This window comes from Microcaecilia unicolor, chromosome 1 (assembly GCF_901765095.1).
Source record: "Microcaecilia unicolor chromosome 1, aMicUni1.1, whole genome shotgun sequence".
Taxonomy (NCBI): domain Eukaryota; kingdom Metazoa; phylum Chordata; class Amphibia; order Gymnophiona; family Siphonopidae; genus Microcaecilia; species Microcaecilia unicolor.
The window spans coordinates 94,873,499-94,893,783 of record NC_044031.1 but is presented as its reverse complement, the minus strand read 5'-3'; positions in this window follow the sequence as shown (position 1 = coordinate 94,893,783).

Here is a 20,285-nt window from a genome sequence, read left to right as displayed (position 1 = left end):
GCTATTTTCAGCACTCACTCAAAAAAAATGTACATGCAGCAGGTCGCTCATTAGAGGGAACAATAGTGGTATGCCGCAAGTTTCAATTCTTGGGTCGGTTCATTTTAACATTTTTATAAATGGCATTGCTGAAGGGCTATCTGGGTAAGGTTTGTCTCTTTGGGGATGATACCAACATCTGCAATAGGGTAGACACCCCTGATGGTGTGGATAAAATGAGGAAAGACTTAGTAAAACTAGAGGAATGTTCTGGAATTTGGCAGCTTAGACTGAATGCTAAAAAGTACAGGATCATACATTTGGGCTGCAAAAACCTGAAGGAATGGTACAGTTTAGGGGATGAAGAACTTTTGTGCTTGAGAGAGGACTAAGACTTGAGTGTGATCATATGTGATGAACTTAAGGTGGCAAAACAGATAGAAAAGGTGATGGCAAAATCTAGAAGAATGTTTGGTTGCATACGGAAAGGAATGGCCAGTAGGAAAAAGGAGGTGCTCATGCCCCTATATAAGACTCATTTAGAATATTGTGTACAATTCTGGAGAGCACACCTTCAAAAAGATATAAGCATGATGGAGTTGGTCCAGAGGGCAGCTACTAAAATGGTCAGTGGTCTTTGTCATAAAGCATATGCGGACAGATCTCAAAATGTATTCTTTAGAAGAAAGGAAGGAGAAAGAGTTATGATATAGAGATTTAAAATACCTATGTGGCATAAATGTACATGAGGTGAGTCTTTTTCGATTGAAAGGAAGCTCTGGAATGAGGGGGCATAAGATGAAGGTGAAAAGGGATAGAGTTAGAAGTAACCTGAGGAAATACTTCTTCACGGAAAGGGTGGTGAATTCATGGAATGGCCTCCTGGTGGAAGTGATGAAGATGAAAACAGTATCTGAGTTCAAGAGAACTTGGAAAAAGTATATAGGATCTCTAAGGAGAGTAGATGGCATGGATAGGCAGACTGGATAAGCCGTATTGTCTGTATCTGCCTATATATTTCTATGTTTCTATAGAGATGGCTTAGTGGGAGACCTGTGAGAAGCAAGTTGCAGTAGTCTAAGCAAGAGGTGATAAGAGTATGGATAAGGGTTTTGGTAGTGTGCTCAGAAAGGAAGGAATTAATTTTGATATTATAGAGAAAGAAACGACAGGTTTTAGCAGTCTGTTGGATATGTGAGAAGAAAGAGCGAGGAGTCGAAGATGACCCCAAGATTACGAGCTGATGAGACAGGAAGGATGAGAGTGTTATCCACAAAGGCAGAGAATGGGGGAAGAGGAGAGGTAGGATTAGGGGGAAAGATAAGAAGCTCACTCTTGGTCATATTTAGTTTCAGATGGCAGTGAGACATCCAAGCAGCAATGTCAGACAGGCAGACTGATACTTGGGCCTGGATTCCTACTGAAATTTCTGGTGTGGAGAGGTAGATCTGGGAGTCATCAGCATAAAGGTGATACTGAAAACCATGGGATGAGATCAGAACACCAAGGGAAGAAGGGGAGAAAAGAAGAGGTTCCAAGACAGAACCCTGAGTTGCACCAACTGATAGTGGGATAGCAATGAAGGAGGATCCACCACAGCATACAGAGCAGTACGATGGGAGATATAAGAAGAAAATCAATAAATAACAGAGCCCTGAAATCCAAGTGAGGACAGTGTATCAAAAAGTAGGTGAAAAACAGCAGATAGATTGAGAAGGATGGGGATAGAATAGAGACCTTTGGATTTGGCCAGGAACAGGTCATTGAGGACTTTAGCGAGGGCTGTTTCAGTTGAATGAACAGGGCAAAAGCCAGATTGAAGTGGATCAAGAATGGCTTGAGATGAAAGAAAGTCAAGGCAATGGCAGTGAACAACACATTCAAGTAGCTTGTATAGGAATTGGAGGAGGGAGATGGTGCAATAGTTGAGGAGTGGTGTAACTTTGTCATGTTTGAAGGCATCAGGAACAGTTGCAGTGGACAGTGAAAGACTGAGGAATGTGTCTGTACACACAAACCTTATTCTACCACAACATTACTGTATTTGTTCATAACGGAATTGGCGAATGCCTTTACGGTACTATGTAAGCCACATTGAGCCTGCAAATAGGTGGGAAAATGTGGGATACAAATGTAACAAATAAATAGATAGAAGGGTTAACAGTAGGAGAGATAGTGCTGATTAGATGGATGGGAATAGGATTAGAGGAACATGTAGCCAGTTTGGAGAAGGAAAGAAAACGTGCAGTTTCCTCTTCAGTCATTTCACAAAAGGAAGAAAAGGAGGCAAGGGTTGAAGGAGGGTTGACAGAATGGACTAGGGTAAGGAGAGGTGGAGGTGAGTTGGTTGAAAACTCAAGGTTAATCTTCTGAACCTTATCTTGAAAGTACTAAAAGGCATTCAGCAGATCTGGCACAGCAACGTAGGTAGTGGATTCTAGAGGTCAGCCAAGACTGAGTTTTGATACGCTTTATAGAACAGGGAATGGGAGACGTGAGAGTATCCAGAGCAGAGGAGAGAATAGTATTATAGGGAGAGACAGCCTCATTGACAGACTTGGATAACATAGTGGTTGAGAAGAGAGATGAAACACTGGTGGAGAAAGTGCAAGAGTCAATAGCCTGAAGATTCCTACATGTAATGGTGGATATGATGAGACTGGGGGTGGGTGGGAGGGTGTTTGAATGTGAAAGTTATCAGATGATGGTCAGAGAGGAGAAGAACTGAGGTGCAGAAACTGGAGAGTGAGCAGTTGGAGAAAAGATCAAGACAGTGGCCATTCTGGTGAGCAGAGGTAGTGGAGCACAGCTGAAGATTGAAAGAGGATGTTAAAGCGAGAAATTGAGAGGCATAAGAGTGAGAGGGATCATTAGCATGAATGTTAAAATCTCAAAGAATGAGAGGAGATGAAGGTTTGAGAAAGTCAGTGAGAAAAGAAGAAAGGGACTTATCAGGTGGTCAATAACTGACTGCTACTCAGAGAGGTAGAGGAGTGAATAGACAGTTGGAGTGGACTTCAAAGGAAGGAAAGCAGTAAGACTGAGGTGGAAGAAGAGGTTGAAATCTACAAGATGGTGAGAGTTGTAGCCCAACACCACTTCTGCGGCCAACCAGGTGAGGTACATGGGAGAAAAGGTAAATTCCATGACACAGGACAGCAGCTGAAGCAGAGTCTTCAGGGCAAAGCCAATTCTCAGTTTGTGCAAGCAGATGGAAAATAAAGTTGGAAGGGTTTCAGAATAAGGAGTACAGATGATGTATAGAGCATAATAGTGAGCCGCTGTGGTGGCTAGACTCACTAATAACGGGCTCAGCTGTTGTAACAGCCTATATTCATTTCTCTTTTTGTTTCCCTTCTCTAATTAGTCTAGATGTGATATTTCATTGGATTGGAGTGTGGAATCCTTTTCTGAATATCCTATACTCCTCAAGGGATTGACTATTGGTTATTTTTTGATCAGAGGGTGTCTCTCCTCTGGGATTTGGTGATTTATATACTACTATGGACATCTCTAGTATTTAGCGCACTCTAAACATTAACGCATGCTAGAAATACTACTGTGCCTTTGTAAGAGACCCCCCTCAGTTTTTTTTAAATGCCTTAGAAAACTTAGGGGTCCTTTTACTAAGCTGCTTCAGGTGCTAATGTGTACCTAGTACAGCAAAAAATGGAGTAGGATGGGACGCGCTCAGCCATCCCGTGGTAACTTTGAAATGTACCTGCACTAACTGCGTGCTAAAAAGTGTTTCTATTTTTTTGTTGAGGGGTGTTTCAGTGGTGGACAGTGGGCATTCCTGCATTCACCAGTTAGCGCATGGTTATATAGATGCACTGACTTTTCAGCATACTGCGTGAGCCCTTTCTACCTGCAAAACTGGTGGCAGTAAATGCTCATGTGGTAGTTTAAAAAAATGGCTGTACACTAATGGCAGCATTAGCTTATGGCCATTTATAAAAAAAAAAATAGTAAATAGGCAATTTTTCATCCAGAGTAAAAATGTCCTTAGTACACAGAAAGGACACGCGTGAGGGTTCTAAGGCTATTTTGTAATCTCACCTTTGTAAAAGCACCCCTTTGTACACACAAAATCAATTTAATATGCATTAATCTATAAATTAATATGCATACAATTAATTTACATGCATTAAAAGTTCTAATGCAGGTTAAAATGTTTATTAATACGAATGTGTGAAACAAAAAAAAAAAATTAATGACAAGTAGAAAACAAAGCCAAATTTTCCTAAAACAAACTGAAAATCATTTACCTGTGCACAGAGCATTTTTTTCTAGCAAAAAAGGTGCCGGTACTCAAATGTTAGGCCACCTTTCAGGGATGGGGTGATCACTGAGGGACCCACCCCACAATAGCCAAGTCCTCTCCAACCAGTCACAGAACCTATGACAAGGCAGAATTGGTGTGTAGAGCCTGAGCTCTTTCATTAAAACTTGGGGACCATGGGTCAATGTTAGCAGACAATGGAAAAGGTGCCGGTACTCAGTACCCCCTCAAAAAAAGCCCTGCTTGTGCACATCCCTGCTGCCCAGCTGACAGCTGGCGAGGTATGGGGATCCCCGCCATCCATGCAATTACACCCAACAATATTTGTCAATCTGCAACTCCCTCCCCCCCCCCCAAAAAAAAGAACTCTGACACTCAAGGTAACTGTTTCTCTCTGTCACCTCTGTTTGTACGTTGCATTAAGCATATGATTATACAGTCTCCACATGTGATTTCCCTGTCCCAACCTAATCCCATCCACTTTTCACACTGTGAAAAGATGGGGGGAAATAATTAGACCACAATTTTATGTCAGTAATGCTGAAGTTGCAATGACCCACTACAGCACTCAATCACCTCTCTCATTTTCACACTGCTCCCCTCTAGGCTTCATGAAATCCCCATTCCCCCAAGCTAAGGCTAGTTTTTAAAACATCCTTTCTGTGAGAAACTTTCTACAGAAAGCATAGGCTTTTGTCAGAGATATAGCCAAGTTTTATCTACTGTCTCCTTAGGGACTTTAATGATACTGTCCAGATCCTCTGCTTTCTGTGCTTGACAATCCCTTGAAGGCCATGAAACAATCTTCAGGTTCATGAACTGGATGGGACACTCTGCTCTCACTGATTCTCTTCTGGTATACCTTTATTTAAAATAACTCAAGCCAAAGCATGCATTTTACATTTCTATCATAATATTTCATTTATTGAGTATTCTGCTGCATGCTAGAGGTCATCATAGCTGGAGATCTCAGCAATGATGAATCTTCCGGTTTTTTTTTATTGTGGCTGCAATGCAGATTCATGTGGACTGCTTGCCATATAGAACATTGTAGGTTTGAATCCGCTTCTCCAGCCACATGACTCAACACTAACCATTTACCTTTGAATTCTTGCAAAATTGTGGCATCCTGGATCACAGGACGCCCACTTCAGATCTCAGTTGTTCTTACTCTTTAAGGATGTCCTATAAGTTTAGTTGACTGAGACTCAGGTATTTGGGAGTCATCCTGGACTCTCAATTAACCTTCCATTCCCATATAAATTCTGAAATTCATTCTAGGTTTTTGGCACTCAGACATATCCACTCTGTCCGCAGCTATCTAGATGAATCTTCATGTGCAATGTTACTCTATTCTCTTGTTGCCTCTAAATTTGACTATTGTAATATCATCTATGCCTGCCTCCATGCTTGTGTCTTAAAATGACTACAATCTGTCTGAAACAGATTGATCAGACTTCTCACATCCACTTTTCATGATCATTTTACCCAGCTTTTTATACAACATCATTGGTTGCCAATCATCTACAGGATTCAATTAAAAATATTAACTCTAACACACAAAGGTTTTACATTCTAACTCTGTCTTTTCTTCTTTAATTTTTCCATATATGCCTTCTTGATCTTTATGCTTCTCATCTGAGCATTGTTTAAACTTACCACCTAGCTTCTGCTCTAGATTAGAGCATTCTGCATATTTTTGCATAGCACCTTTGCCACTGAGATCTGAAAACTCCTATAAGAAATTTAGGGCCCTATTTAAGACTTGTTCATTTCTGCAAGCTTTTCTGGGACTCCTGGCAAACTAGTTACCCAGCATACAGTGTATTAATCCACTGTCCCTATCTTTATCTCCTCCCACACACCTTCACCCCAACCTCCAATTCTCTGTTGCCCTCTCCTTCTATGCTAGGCTCTCCTTTGATTGATTGTGTTCTTTTTCTTGCTTTTATTTAATATTGCACACCACGTTGATTTCCTATGGAAGATGGTATATAAGATACCTAATAAACAATGAACAATACCCTCCATTTCAAACCTGCTCTTTCTGCTCATCAGTCCCAGCTTCCTTTCTCTTCTTTCCTCAACTCCTGCTTCTTCTCATTTCTCCACCCACCTCTGTTGCTCCCTGGCCACCCTGCACTTTAATCAATCTCATCTCACATGTATTTCCTGCATATCCACTCACACCCAGACTCTTGCACCCTGCTTTCCTGCTATAAGCACACTTTTGATTTGTGCCTAAACAGGTTCAAATCCAGATCAACACAGCAAACATGCATATGCTCAAAAACACAACAGAAGACAACTGATGTTTATCCCATGGAATTCAAACATGCGTGGGATAAACATAAAGGAATCCTGTTCAGAAGGAATGGATTCTCAGGAGCTTAGCCGAGATTGGGTGGCAGAGCCGGTGGTGGGAGGCGGGGCTGTGGTTGGTAGGCGGGGATAGTGCTGAGCAGACTTATACGGTCTGTGCTAGAGCCGGTGGTGGGAGGCGAGGATAGTGCTGGGCAGACTTATACGGTTGTTGCCAAAGCCGGTGGTGGGAGGCGGGACTGGTGGTTGGGAGGCAGGGATAGTGCTGGGCAGAATTATACGGTCTGTGCCCTGAAGAGGACAGGTACAAATCAAAGTAGGGTATACACAAAAAGTAGCACATATGAGTTTATCTTGTTGGGCAGACTGGATGGACCGTGCAGGTCTTTTTCTGCCATCATCTACTATAACAAATGGCCACGGGGCCCAAAAAAAGACACCACAGTCCAAGAATATTGAAGACATGGACTTCATACCACACTTTAAACAAGCTTACTTCACTCCTTCAGCTAGTCAGTGTCCTCTTAAGCCCTCCTCCCAACACTAACTCAAAAAACAGGTTCTTAGACAGATGGGGACTAGGAAAGAGGACAAATTATTTGTACACATGTACACAAAGCTGAATGCGCAGTTTGGGCTGCACACAGTTTCAGTAGATTGAACTTAAATACAGTTTTACATGAGCACAAGTGTCATGTATAAAAAAAAAATTACGTAGGTGTTTGAGTAGCTTTAGTGATTCAATGCCTTTCATTCTGTATTCAATATTGTTCAATAATGCAGAGCTGAACTACTCAAAAGGTTGTTCTCTCTAGGAAAGACATAAGTGTCCAGTCTACATTATAATGCTGATTTGGAAGGTCAACATTCTCAGCTTTTAAATTTATGACTCGTATGGTTTTGGATTATATTCATGTTTTTTTTATTTGTTTTTACTATTTACTTTGGAGCCCTAAAAGCAGTTTCAGTATCCAGTAAATACTGTTGATGTATTTAGCATTTATTTCCTTTAGATTGTGAAGCCTTGGATGAACCATGACTGTTGTCTCAGTTAGCAGTAATTAAGCCCTTTAAGCTTGCATTAGGAAAGGGATTCTTTGTTTTCATTAAAACAGAGTTTGCTCTAAGGACTTTTATATATTTTACATGAAACCATGAAAACTTTATTGACTACTATATTGTTCACTACTATTGTTAGACCAATTTGATTGTTATCACTCACTGCAATATTGCAAACAAGGAAAGTGAAATCTTTCTCCTATTAAAGAAACTGAAAAATGGATTTTGTGCTAGCTAGTATACAGCTGTCTAATCTTTCTTTTTCTATCTGGAGTTTAGGAAACTGCCAATATAACAAGTAAGATAAGCTGCACAACTGATGCATTCATAGGCGTTTAGACATTTATATTGCTTTTTAAAAGAAATAAACCTGCCGGTATACACCAGCATGGATTTAGTCAATGCAAAGCTATTATACTGCCTTGTGAATTTTGACAAAAAGTAAATGAAGCACTGCAGACTGACAAAGGGGAAGCAAAAATCTGAGAGAATATATGGGTATACATGGCTTAATGGGGCACAGCCAACATTGTATTTAGCAAAAAGAAGTCTTGACTTACCAAACTATTAGATTTTCCTGAAGGTGTTAGCAAACCTCCTGATAAGGTTGAGCTGGCTGATAGGGAGGTTTATTTTATAGCAAGGTGTCTCGGTAAGGAAGGCATATTGACATATATGGGCTAGATTCTATATATGGCACTTAAAAATCAATGCTGAAAAAAGCACTATTCTATAAGGTGTGCTTAAAAGTTAGACGTGGTTTATAGAATAGGACTTATACCTGGGACTCATGCCTAACTTTAGGCATGACCATTTGCACCAACTGAATCGTGGTGTAAATTTACGTGCCTAATTTAGGTGTATATTCCTGTTATTCTATAACAATGCATGTAAATGCTAGGAATGCCCCCGTTCTGCCCATGACCCTCCCATTTCCGCACTCCCTTTTTTTTACTCATGGCATAAAGCAGCATTTGGACATTTTTCTCACAAAAATGTCCAAATCAGTATTTTAGAAACCTATTTTTGGATGTTTTTCTATGAAGTCCATCAGAAATGCATTCAAATCAAAAGGAGGCATGCCGGGGGCATTTCAAAGGTAGGATTAGGGCTTGCCTAACACTGACATTTTACAGCCATGGTGGAACAAAACAAAAATGTCTAGGACTAAAATCAATATGTTTTGGTCTAGACCAACAAATAAGGCACAAAAATGTGTACTAAATGACCAGATGACCACTGAAGGGAATCAGGGGTGACCTCCAATACCCCTTCTGTGGTCACTGACCCCCTCCCACCCACAAAAATGTTGAATAAAAATATGACTTATCAGCCTCTTTGACAGTTGCAGATGTTAAAGTTAGGTTTATTAGAGGTCCCTGGAGTAGTGTAGTGGTCAGCGCAGTACACAGTGGGAGACCCAGGTCCCTATCTCCCTTTACTTAGCACACGTGGTAGAAAATGTCACCCCTCCCAAGGTCACCAAAACCTTGCTGTACCCACATATAGGTGCCCCCTTCATTCATAAGGGCTATTGTAGTGGTGTACAATGAAGGACAATGGGTTTTGGAAGGCTCAGGGGGACATGATAAGGGAGCAAAGGTGAGATGTGTACCTGGGAGCATTTTTATGAAGTGCACAGAAGTGCCCTCTAGGGTGACCCATTGCTCTCCTTGGATGTCTGGAGCACCAGTGTACTAAAAATTCTGGCTCCTCCTACATTCCAATGGCATGAATCTCTATATGTTCGAAAAAAAAAACAGACATTTTTTTTTTTAAATGACCTTCTTTCCTATTCGGATTTTGGACAAATTGGACTTAGACGTCATATCAGAAATGCCCCTAGGTGATCAATCAAATAAGTGCAACCTTGAACCTTAGAAATCCAGATATACAATATTGACTGGCTCACCTTTATCCATATGTTTATTCACCCCTTCAAAGAAAAGTAGCAAATTGATGAGTCAAGCTTTCTCTTGACTAAATCCATGTTGGCTTTGTCTCATTAATCCATACATATATATATGCTGAGTAATTTTGTTCTTTATAATTGTCACTATCCCAGGCTTTGAACAAACAGTCACAGACTCTGGAAGAATGTGAGCCCTTGGCCTACTGTTGATGAGCGGCAGCAGGAGGCAAAATTCCCCAACCAAGACTGGACTAACAGGACTGGAGCTGTAGACAGGCAGGGCTGGAACAGACAGACTGAAACAACAGGAGACTGGAACGGACTAGGCTTGGCCAGACCGGAATGGACCAGAACAGGAGACTGGAATGGACTAGGTCTGGCCAGACCGGAACGGACTAGGTCTGGCCAGACCGGAACCGGATTCTGGAACAAGCTTGGCTTGACTGGACTGGAACCAGATACTGGAACAAGCTTGGCTTGACTGGACTGGAACTGGATTCAGGAACAAGCTTGGCTGGACTAGAACCAGGTTCAGTTACAAGCTTGACTGGACTGGAACTGGGTTCAAGAACAAGCTTGGCTTGACTGGAACTGGATTCAGGATACTCAAGCAAGATTCAGGATTTACAAACAAGCTTGGCAGCAAACAGGGTAGAGACAAGCAGGAAGGGAACTGGAGCTAAAGGCTACCAGAGTAAAGACAGACAAGCAGTGACAGAACCAAAGCTAAAGGCTTGCAAGGCAGAGACAAGCAGGAAGGGAACTGGAGCTAAAGACTACCAGGGTAAAGACAGACAAGCAGGGACAGAACCAAAGCTGAAGGCTTGCAAGGCAGAGACAAGCAGGAAGGGGACTGCAGCTAAAGACAGACAGGCAGATACAAACAGGAGGGGAACAGAAGCTAACTGGAGCTGAAGACAAAAAGGGCAGAGACAAGCAGGATGCAAAGCTGACCCACACAGACAAACAACAGAACTAAGGCTGAAGCTAAGGTAAAAGGGACTAGAACAAGCAAGGCAGATTAGGCAGGACACAAAGCTAACCCACACAGACAAACAACAGAACAATGGCTGAAGCTAAGGTAGAGGAGACAAAACAAGCAAGGCAGACTAGGCAAAACACAAAGCTGTCCCACACAGACAAACAACAGAACTAAGGCTAAATGCAGAAGTGCACCCAGGCACCAAAATAAGAAAACAAGACACAGAAGTGCCCACGAGCACACAGACTAGAACAAGGCAGAAGTGCACACGGACTAATCTGGGGACCTTTGGATTGCAAAGGCCCTAAATGAAAGTCAACCACTTCCTTATAAACAGGACAGAGACAGGAAATACACAGAACCCAAAGTGAGGCTTGAAACACAAAGGAAGTGGAAACCCTACAGTACAGAAACAGAAAATACACACTGAACACCGAAGTGAGACTTGGAACACACAGGAAGTAGAAACCCTACAGGACAAAAACAGGAAATACACAGTGAAAACCAATGTGAGGCTTGGAACACACAGAACAAACACAACAATCCAGATATAAGCCAGCCCATGAGCTGACCAGCAGAAATAAGGTGAGTCAAAAGAGGGGTCACGGCCACAATCGTGACAATAATAGTCTCTACCATTCTGCTCAGCACTGATGTCAGGCTCACCAGTCTATAGGGCGAGGCAAAAAAAAGTAACCTCCTAGAATTTTTTGCCGTTTCTCAGCAACTGTTTTGAATTTCAATGAGAAATTTGATATACTTATTAATCATCATATTTAGGTATTAAAATTAAAAAACATTTAATTATCTTAAGCTATGTTGATGTTACTGACATTTTAGTGTTACTACCTGATGATTTTGGGGCATTAAAAATGTTTGATTAACATCATTAAAATGATACAATTAGCAATGTGTCAGAATTTTTCAGTCACTGTGAATGCTCAAAGTGTCCACCCCCATCTTTAACACAGGGCTTCAGTTGCTTTAGGAAGTTCTTAACAGCCTTGTTGATCGATCCCTGTGATAGACAATTCCAACATCATCTGCAGTGCTTCCTTGAGTTCAGTGTTTGCAGCTTTGGGTGTGATACGCTTCCAACATTGCTCTCCAGACAAAAGTCTATATCACTGTGACACCATTAACAGTAAGCCGGTGACCCACTTTTTTCAAATAATAGTATTTTTATAGTGCGAATATTTTTGAACATGCAAAAATTGCTGGGCGGTCATGCTATGAAGTCTGTAACTTCACAGTGTTTAAAAATAATCTCATTTTACTCAGCACATAAGTGTATATTTATTTATTTTTCTTTTATTTATGTATTATTGTATCTCACTATTATCCAAAAATAAGTTTTGGTTCAAAGTGGCTTACAATTTTACATTTGGATGAAGTTACAGTAGTGTTTTCAGTTATAAAGTATTATGGAGCATCTATAGTTTATGTTTAGTTCTTTTCTGAACTAGAGATAGTTATTGATACTTCTTATGACTTTGGGTATTGAGTTCCACCATTTTGAGCCCAGGTAGCTGAATCCAGATGTGTGTATGGTTTTGTAGCGTATGTTTCTGCAGTTGGGTAGGTGGAGAATTAGGTAGTCTCTGGTTTCTGGGCTTGCATTACTTGAGGATAGTTTTATTAGGTCTAGTATATATTCAGGAGATATACCAAATAGTATTTTGTAGATGAGGGTGCTTAATTTGAATAGTCTTGCCTTGATATGCAGCCAGTGTAGCTTTTCAAGTAGTGGGGTTGCTTTCTCGTATTTTGATATTTTAAATATCAGCCTTGCTGCTGTATTCTGGACCATTTGCAATGATTTTATTGTGCTTTCTTTGCATCCTGCATATGCTGCATTGCAGTAGTCTAGTTTTGATAATATCATTGATTTTATCATTAGGCAGAATAATTGCCTAGGAAAGCAGTCCCTGATCCTTCTCAGTTTCCATAGTGTTTTCAAGCATTGTGATGCAACTGCTGAAACTTGGCTGTCCAGGGATAGGTGTTTAACAAGGGTGATTTCCAGTATTTTTAGTTGTGTTTTGATTTGGTAGGTTTGGTGATTGATTGTAAACTCACCCTATGCTTGGAACAACCTTCCTGAACCCTTACGCCAAGCCCCCTCCCTGCCCATCTTCAAGTCTTTGCTTAAAGCCCACCTCTTCAATGCTGCGTTCGGCACCTAACCCTTACCGTTCAGTGAATCCAGACTGCCCCAATTTGACTGCCCCTATCGGACCGACCGTTCACTTGTCTATTAGATTGTAAGCTCTTTGAGCAGGGACTGTCTCTCTTTGTTAAATTGTACAGCGCTGCGTAACCCTAGTAGCGCTCTAGAAATGTTAAGTAGTAGTAGTAGTGTACGGGCTGGATAGGACTAGGAATTTTGTTTTCTCTCTGTTTAATTTGAGTTTAAAAGTTGTGGCCCAGTTTTCCATAAGGTCTAGACTTTTTTTGACATTGTTTAGTATTTCTGTGATGCTGTGGTTAAAAGGTATGTAGATGGTGACATCTCTGCATATATAAATGAGTTGAGATCCTTTTGTTCCAGTTTTTTTTTTGAGTGGGGCCATCATTATATTGAACAGTATCGGTGATAGTAACAAAAAAAACCTGTAAAATTTCACATTGAAATTCCAAGTAGTTGCTGTGAAAACAGCAAAAAAACCTAGGTGGGGGGGTACTTTTTTTTGCCTCACACTGTATAATCTCTTGGTTCACCTCTGGAACACTTTTTAAAAACTGACATTATATTGGCCATCCTCCAATCTTCTGGTGCCATGCTTGATTTTTAAAAATAAATTTCATATTACTAACAACAGCTCTGCAAATTCATTTTTCATTTCTATCAGTACTCTGGGATGTATACCATCTGGTCCATGCAATTTGATACTCTAATTTACCAAATTGTGCCATTATACAGTATCTTCCAGTTTTAGTTTCTCTGACTCATCAGCATTAAATACCATTTCTGGCACTGATATCCAGTGTTCTTTCTAAGAAGCAACCTTCTGCGTGCAAATGTTTTTCGAGTGAGCGCTGAAAATAGTCCAACAGTCAAAAAAGGGCAGGGGGGGTATTCCCCCCGAGCTATCTGTGGAGCATGAGGGTCCCCCCAAGGTATATACAGAGCAGAAGAGGGGTCCCCCTGAGCTATCTAAGGAGCAAATTTAATGTTAATTATTTTAAAATTTTATTTCAAATCATAATTTCATAAAAAATGAAATAACATCAATAAATACATGAAATAGATACATTAAAAGAGACCCCTGCCCCAAAGATCTCCATTTCAAAAACAGAGAGAAAAGTGGCACTTCAAATTTCTGCAGCAGCCACCTATCTCCCCAAACTTGGCTATCTGACCTCCACTTAACCCTGAAAATATGCTCAAAACTGAATAATCCATTTGTGTATCTAAAATGTAAACTTCTACAAAATAGATGAAGCGAAGGTGTGATTCCATGTGCCAAAATGAAAGGAGAGTTTAATTTTACTTCCATTTACTTTCAGTATATTCCATCTTTATAACACCAGGCTTCCCAAGGCAGATTACAACAGTTAAGATGAACTCATCAGGAAACAGGATATCCTCGCTGAAATTTGGCCATCTGCCTTGTATAGAACAGTGTAGAAAAAGCACAAAATACAGAATGTATAACTGCTGTTTCTACCAGCTACAATAATTTTTAAGCTGCTGTTATTTTTATTTCCTGATATTTATATCTACATATAGGAAGCTTTCAAATAAATTAAAAAGCTGTCAAATAAGTAAAAAAAAAAAATCTTTTGTCCTCCACCCTTTAAGGCACTGCCTATCCAACTAGAACAGCTTTTGACTTTTTACAGATGGACCAGGCATAGCAGTCCCTTATTTCTAATAATATTTTGCTAATGTTCTGGGTGGCTTCTGCCCATATAATGGGCTAGGTAGGCTCATATCATTTTCTGTTCTCAATCTAACCTCCTTGAGGTCCAGCACACCTCCCCAGCCCAACCCTACCCAGCAGAATAACACTTCTCTCACTTACTGGATCCAGAACTCCTCCCTCTCCCTTCCCGCAGTCTTTCTTCCTTGCCTCCATAGCGGCACTGCAGCAATTGAAGTAGGGCTGTCTTGGATCCTCGGCCTTCCCTAGAAAGAACACGCCCTGCTCTCCTCTGATGTAACTTCCTGTTTCTGTGAGGACAGGCAGAAATTAAGTTACATCAGAAGAGGGCAGGGTATGCTCCAGGGAAGGTCGAGGCTCTGAGGCAGCCCTGCCCTTCTTTAATCACTGTTGTGTCTCTACAGAGGCAAGGTGGAAGGACTGCAGGGAGGGAGAAGGAGAGACGCCTGCATCAGGAGCATCTGTGACAGTTGGGTGCAGTGGTGCATGGACACGCAGGCACCTGGCTGGCCACCATTGTTGAAGGGGGGGCTGAGACTGGAATGGGTGGGCCTGGGCCCCCTGTAGCTATGCCACTGTAGATACTGCTAAAAGAAGCTGGAAGACTGCACATCACAGTCAGCATGATGCAAGACAGTTGAACACCAATCTGGAGGTGAGTGGGCACCATTACTCATGAAACAGTGAGTGAATATTGACCCAGCGTGAGCGAAGCTCCCAGTTTCTATGAGTGATCACTCATGCACTCAGCTTAGAGGGAAGACTGCTGGTATCTCCCCCACATCTTCCTTGGTGACGACCAAAACAAAGAATTCATTTCATCTCTCTGCTATGGCATTGTCTTCCCTGAGTGCCCCTTTTACCCCTCAGTCATCTAGCGGTCCAACTGATTCTTTTACTGAAGTCTTGCTTCTAATATACCTAAAAGTTTTTATTATGGATTTTTTGCCTCCAATGCAATCTTCTTTTCAAAGTCTCTCTTTGTCTTATCAGCGCTTTGCATTTGACATGCCATTCCTTATGCTGTTTCCTATTATTTTCAGTCAGATCATTCTTCCATTTTCTGAAGGATTTGTGCTTTTTTTTTTTTTTTTTTAGCTCTAGTAGCTTCTTTTATCTCACTTTTTAACCATGCTGGCTATCTTTTGGCCTTCCTTCCACCTTTTTTAATACATGGAATATATCTGGTGTGGGCTTCCAGGATGGTATTTTTTAATAACATCCATTGGCCTATGTAGCTGCTCCTTTCCTCTCTATTTTCACCATTCTTCTCATTTTGTCATAGTCTCCTCTTTGAAAGTTAAATGCTAACATATTGGATTTCCTGAATGTACTTACGCCAGATATATCAAATCTGATCACTGTTATCGAGTGGCCCCATCACCATTACTTCCTGCACCAGATAATGCACTCCACTAATGACTAGGTCTAGAATTGATCCCTCTTGTTGGTTTCTGAACCAGCTGTTCCATAAAGCCATCTTTGATTTCATGTAAGAACTTTACCTCCCTAGCATGCTTTTACCATGTTCTCTGGCAATTAATTCCGGAGTTTAATTAAATGATTTTTTAAAATGTACTACTTTGTAGCTTCATTGTGTGCCCCCTAGTCCTACTATTTGTGGATAAAGTAAACCAGTGATTCACGGCTACCCATTCCACTCGGTATTTTATAGAACTCTATCATATCTCATTCAGCCATCTCTTCTCCAAACTGAAGAGCCCTAGCCGCTGTAACCTTTCCTCATAGGGAAGTTGTCCCATTCCCTTTATCATTTTTGTCACCCTTCTCTGTACCTTTTCTAATTCCACTATATCTTTTTTGAGATGCGTTGATCAGAATTGCACAATCAAGCTGCATTCACACCATGGGGCGATACAAATGCATTATAATATTCTATAAAGGAAAGTTGGTGCATACATTTCTTTATAGAATAGGCTCCTAAATGGTGCCCTCTAGGAGCCTAATTTTAGGCTCCCTTTTATAGAATTGTCCTCCACAATGTACAAATTTTCTTCCTGAACCTTCTTGAAATATAGTTGTTATATAGTTGTTATAGTTGTTCTAGCCTGGTAGCACTGTACAAATGTTATTAGTAGTAGTAGTACTCTTCCGTACTTCTGTTTCTTGGGGCTTCTAATTATATCTTGAGAACAATTCAGCTAGAATTAAAAATAAATAAAGTAAGTAAGTAAGTGGAGTGGAGGAGTGGCCTTGTGGTTAGGGTGGTGGACTTTGGTCCTGAGGAACTGAGTTCAATTCCCGGCACAGGCAGCTCCTTGTGACTCTGGGCAAGTCACTTAACCCTCCATTACCTGCCGCATTGAGCCTGCCATGAGTGGGAAAAAGTGCGGGGTACAAATGTAACAAAAAATACAGGAAATATTTATAGTTATCATTTAATGTATTTCACTACAGAAGTTGCAAGGTGCCGCTTATCAACAATTTATTCTGCAGATCAAGGAAATGTTAAATAAAAGTGTTTTTGAGTAATATTTGATAATAGCGTATAGGACTGGAGAGTACACAACAGCTTATTATGTTTCATTTATTCCCCAATATCCTTGATTTTTATGTTGTTGGTTTTTTTTGTAAATCTCTGGGGTTCACCATTCATTGTACTGACATCTTTGTCCTTAACTTGGGCATCTTTGTATATAATATTACCACTAGATAAACTGTAATAATAATTATAATAATAACTGATCCTAATGCTTTTGTTCAAACCTCCAGATTAGTAAACATAATTTGGCACCTATTCACAGTTTACTGATTCGTTTTTATTACCTAAATCACCAATGATACATTAGCTCAAAAAACATCTTAATTCATCCTATCAGTGTACATTTGTTTTCCAAAGTCAACAGCAAATGTTAAATGAAAAATTCTCAACTGCTAAGTTACAAAGTCATGTTTGGCTTGTACTGGAAATGTGACTTACTCTGATTGCAGATGTTTTCTGACTGAACTAATGGTGCATGAAGAATCATAATGCAGTGAAGTGAATTCAATTATCAAACATACCTATATTCTAGGCACTTATCATATCCCGTGAAGCAGAGAAACACTGGTGTGTGCTCTATGCCAATGGAATGAATTCTTTCTTTAGTCCAGAGACAGGTAAAAATACAGATAAAAATGCAAAGTACAAGAGAGAGAGAGACAGAGAAAAGGACAGAGAAAATACACTCATTCAAGACAGATTAAAAAATGAGTGGTCAATATTCGGTGGGACTTATCGAGTTAGGAATAGCTTCTACATGGATAAGTTCCACTGACCAGATCATTATGGAGATTTTCAGCGGCACGATCCAGATAATGCTGATGAATGTCTGGTCAGACAGCCTTAAGAAGATTGAAGGGTTCACACACACTTGATTTGCCATCAGATGAAAAATTGTTAGAACAACAATGATTCCAATTTTGTGAAAGACTTTGTTATCGTGAAGATGATAATAAAGGTAATGATGAAGTGATAAATTAGACAGCACTACCTGTAATGCAGATGATAATAACAATAATGATGATAAAGCATTCTTTGCTATAAGGAAGTCAAGCGTTTCAGACAGATTCCTTTGATCAACACTTGCAGACCCTGAAAGACTTCAGTACTATTGCAGCCTGGTCAAATTTGAAGGCACTTTTTAATCAGACTGAACATCCACTGCCTGCCAGTGCAGTTGTTGAAAGCCTTTTAAACTGTGATTGTTTAATAATGACTCACAAGTGCACCTGCATAAGTGGCACTCATTTCCAAAATGTAGTTTTACTAAAAGCAAAGTGGATTGAATTGTAGAGCAGTAAAGTTATTGGAATACAAACATTAGGGGGACCTTTTATGAAGCTGCGGCAAAAGGGGGCTTGCGCTGGTGTATGTTTTTGATGTACACCAAGGCCCCCTTTTACCACTGTAATTAAAAGGCATGTTGCAAGTGAAGCACTTGCTGTGTGGCCCTTTCAGGGGCAGCACTTACCACCACCCATTAAGGTGGCAGTAAGGGCTCCTGCACTAACCTGGCGGTAACCAGGCAGCGTGTGGCACTCCCCGATTGCCACCAGGTACACCAGCACTACAAACATTGAAATATTTTTGCAACACCAGAAATGTTGCGTGCTGGGGAGAGAACTACTGCTGGGCTTCTATGGTAGCCCGGCAGTACTTCCCTTTTAGCGAGCGGTAAGCCTGCATTGAACTTACCGCTGCTTCGTAAAAGGGCCCTTAAAACAGTTGCATTCATTGTAGTTTTACTCAAAAAGTAGTATATTAGTCAATAACTTTTTCTTTACTTTCACTTAAGTAAACTTTTTAATGTGTTCTTCACTATACAAAAACATGCATGTATTTTTGCTTTTACTTAACTACTTTGAGCAACACTGGTTGTGGGTAACAGTGTATTTGGATGTGGAACTAGTAGTGGCATTTTAGACTGAGTGCTTCAAACCAGTGGTTTATGTGTGCTCTGGCTCAGATGAGGGAATGGTGAGGGGAAAGGAGGTATCCCTTCAGAAGACCTAAGGCTCACAACCCAATTCCTTGATGTGTGTGAGGAGCAATGACTGTGCAGGTTTAGGTTTGATAAGACATTCTCCATCAGTTAGAGGTTTAGCTGCAACCTGCCATTTGGAAAGTACTTGCCATTCCAGAATACCTAAAGGTCACAATAGCCCTCCTCTGTTTGGCCACAGGCTGCTTATAGAACACTCTAGGGCACACAGTAGGCATAAGAAAGTTGGCTACTTCACTCTGCATTGCTCAGTTTCTGAGCACTTTTCTCAGCAACGTCAATCAATATATTGATTTTCCTGAAGAGGGACAGCAAGTACATCAAACATGGAACCCTCCCCCAGGCACTCTTCTTGGATGAGTTATCTCTGTTAATCTGTGACATTAGTATCTCCAGCTCTCCCTTGATTTTTCTAGAGGATTTCAACTCCTCTAATTACTTTGCTGCCTTTTTCACTAATATGGCCAGTTGAGGTTTTATCCAACAAATAGTTTCCTTGACCTTTCTTATAATTCAGGATATACCTTTTGACGTGATCTTCACCCCTCCTCACAGATTGTTCACTCCTTATAGTTTCTGCATTTATTCTATGCCTTGGTCTAATCATTGTTGTCACCTTTTCCATTCCTCTTACCTCTCCTGTCCCCAGTTCTTTTCTTATCTCCAAATTTCATGAGATTCTTAGCCCACCTCAACTTGGAAGTGCTGGGCAGTGCACATCAGCTTTTATCTCAAATTAGCATCTGATCTCTAAGTTTGCTGAAAAACTGGTCAATCAGCAACTGCTTCATCATGTTGAGAATTATCACATTTTGCATCTCCATCAATCATTCTTCGTTCCAGGTCATAGTACCGAAACAATATTAACAGCCCTTCTCGGTGAATTCCACTCCACCTTTGATGCAGGTAACATAATACGAGCAGTCTCTCTTGATTACTGCATTTGACCTGCTGGACCACACACTATTGTTATCTAGGCTTAGCTCCGTTGGTGTGACTGAAAAATTATTTACAGTCTCACAAATGCCATTCATATCGTCCCAGAAATCTCTTTGTTGTGGTGTCCTTCAGGGTTCTGTCCTGACACCCTTATCATTCAACATTTTTCTGACCCCTTTTACTGTTCTTACCAAGACCATGGTTTCAGCACCATTTATTATGCTGATCATAACCTATTACTTGCCTATTTTGTCCCCTTCTTCATTGATCTCATAAATTTCCAGAACTGCCATCTACCATTGCCAACTGATTAGCAGAAAATCATGATTCCAACTTTAATTGATGCACCTTTCTTTTTAGTTTCTAAATTCAAATACCCAGGGGTGCTTATTGACCAGCGACTGAACTTTGAAGCCCA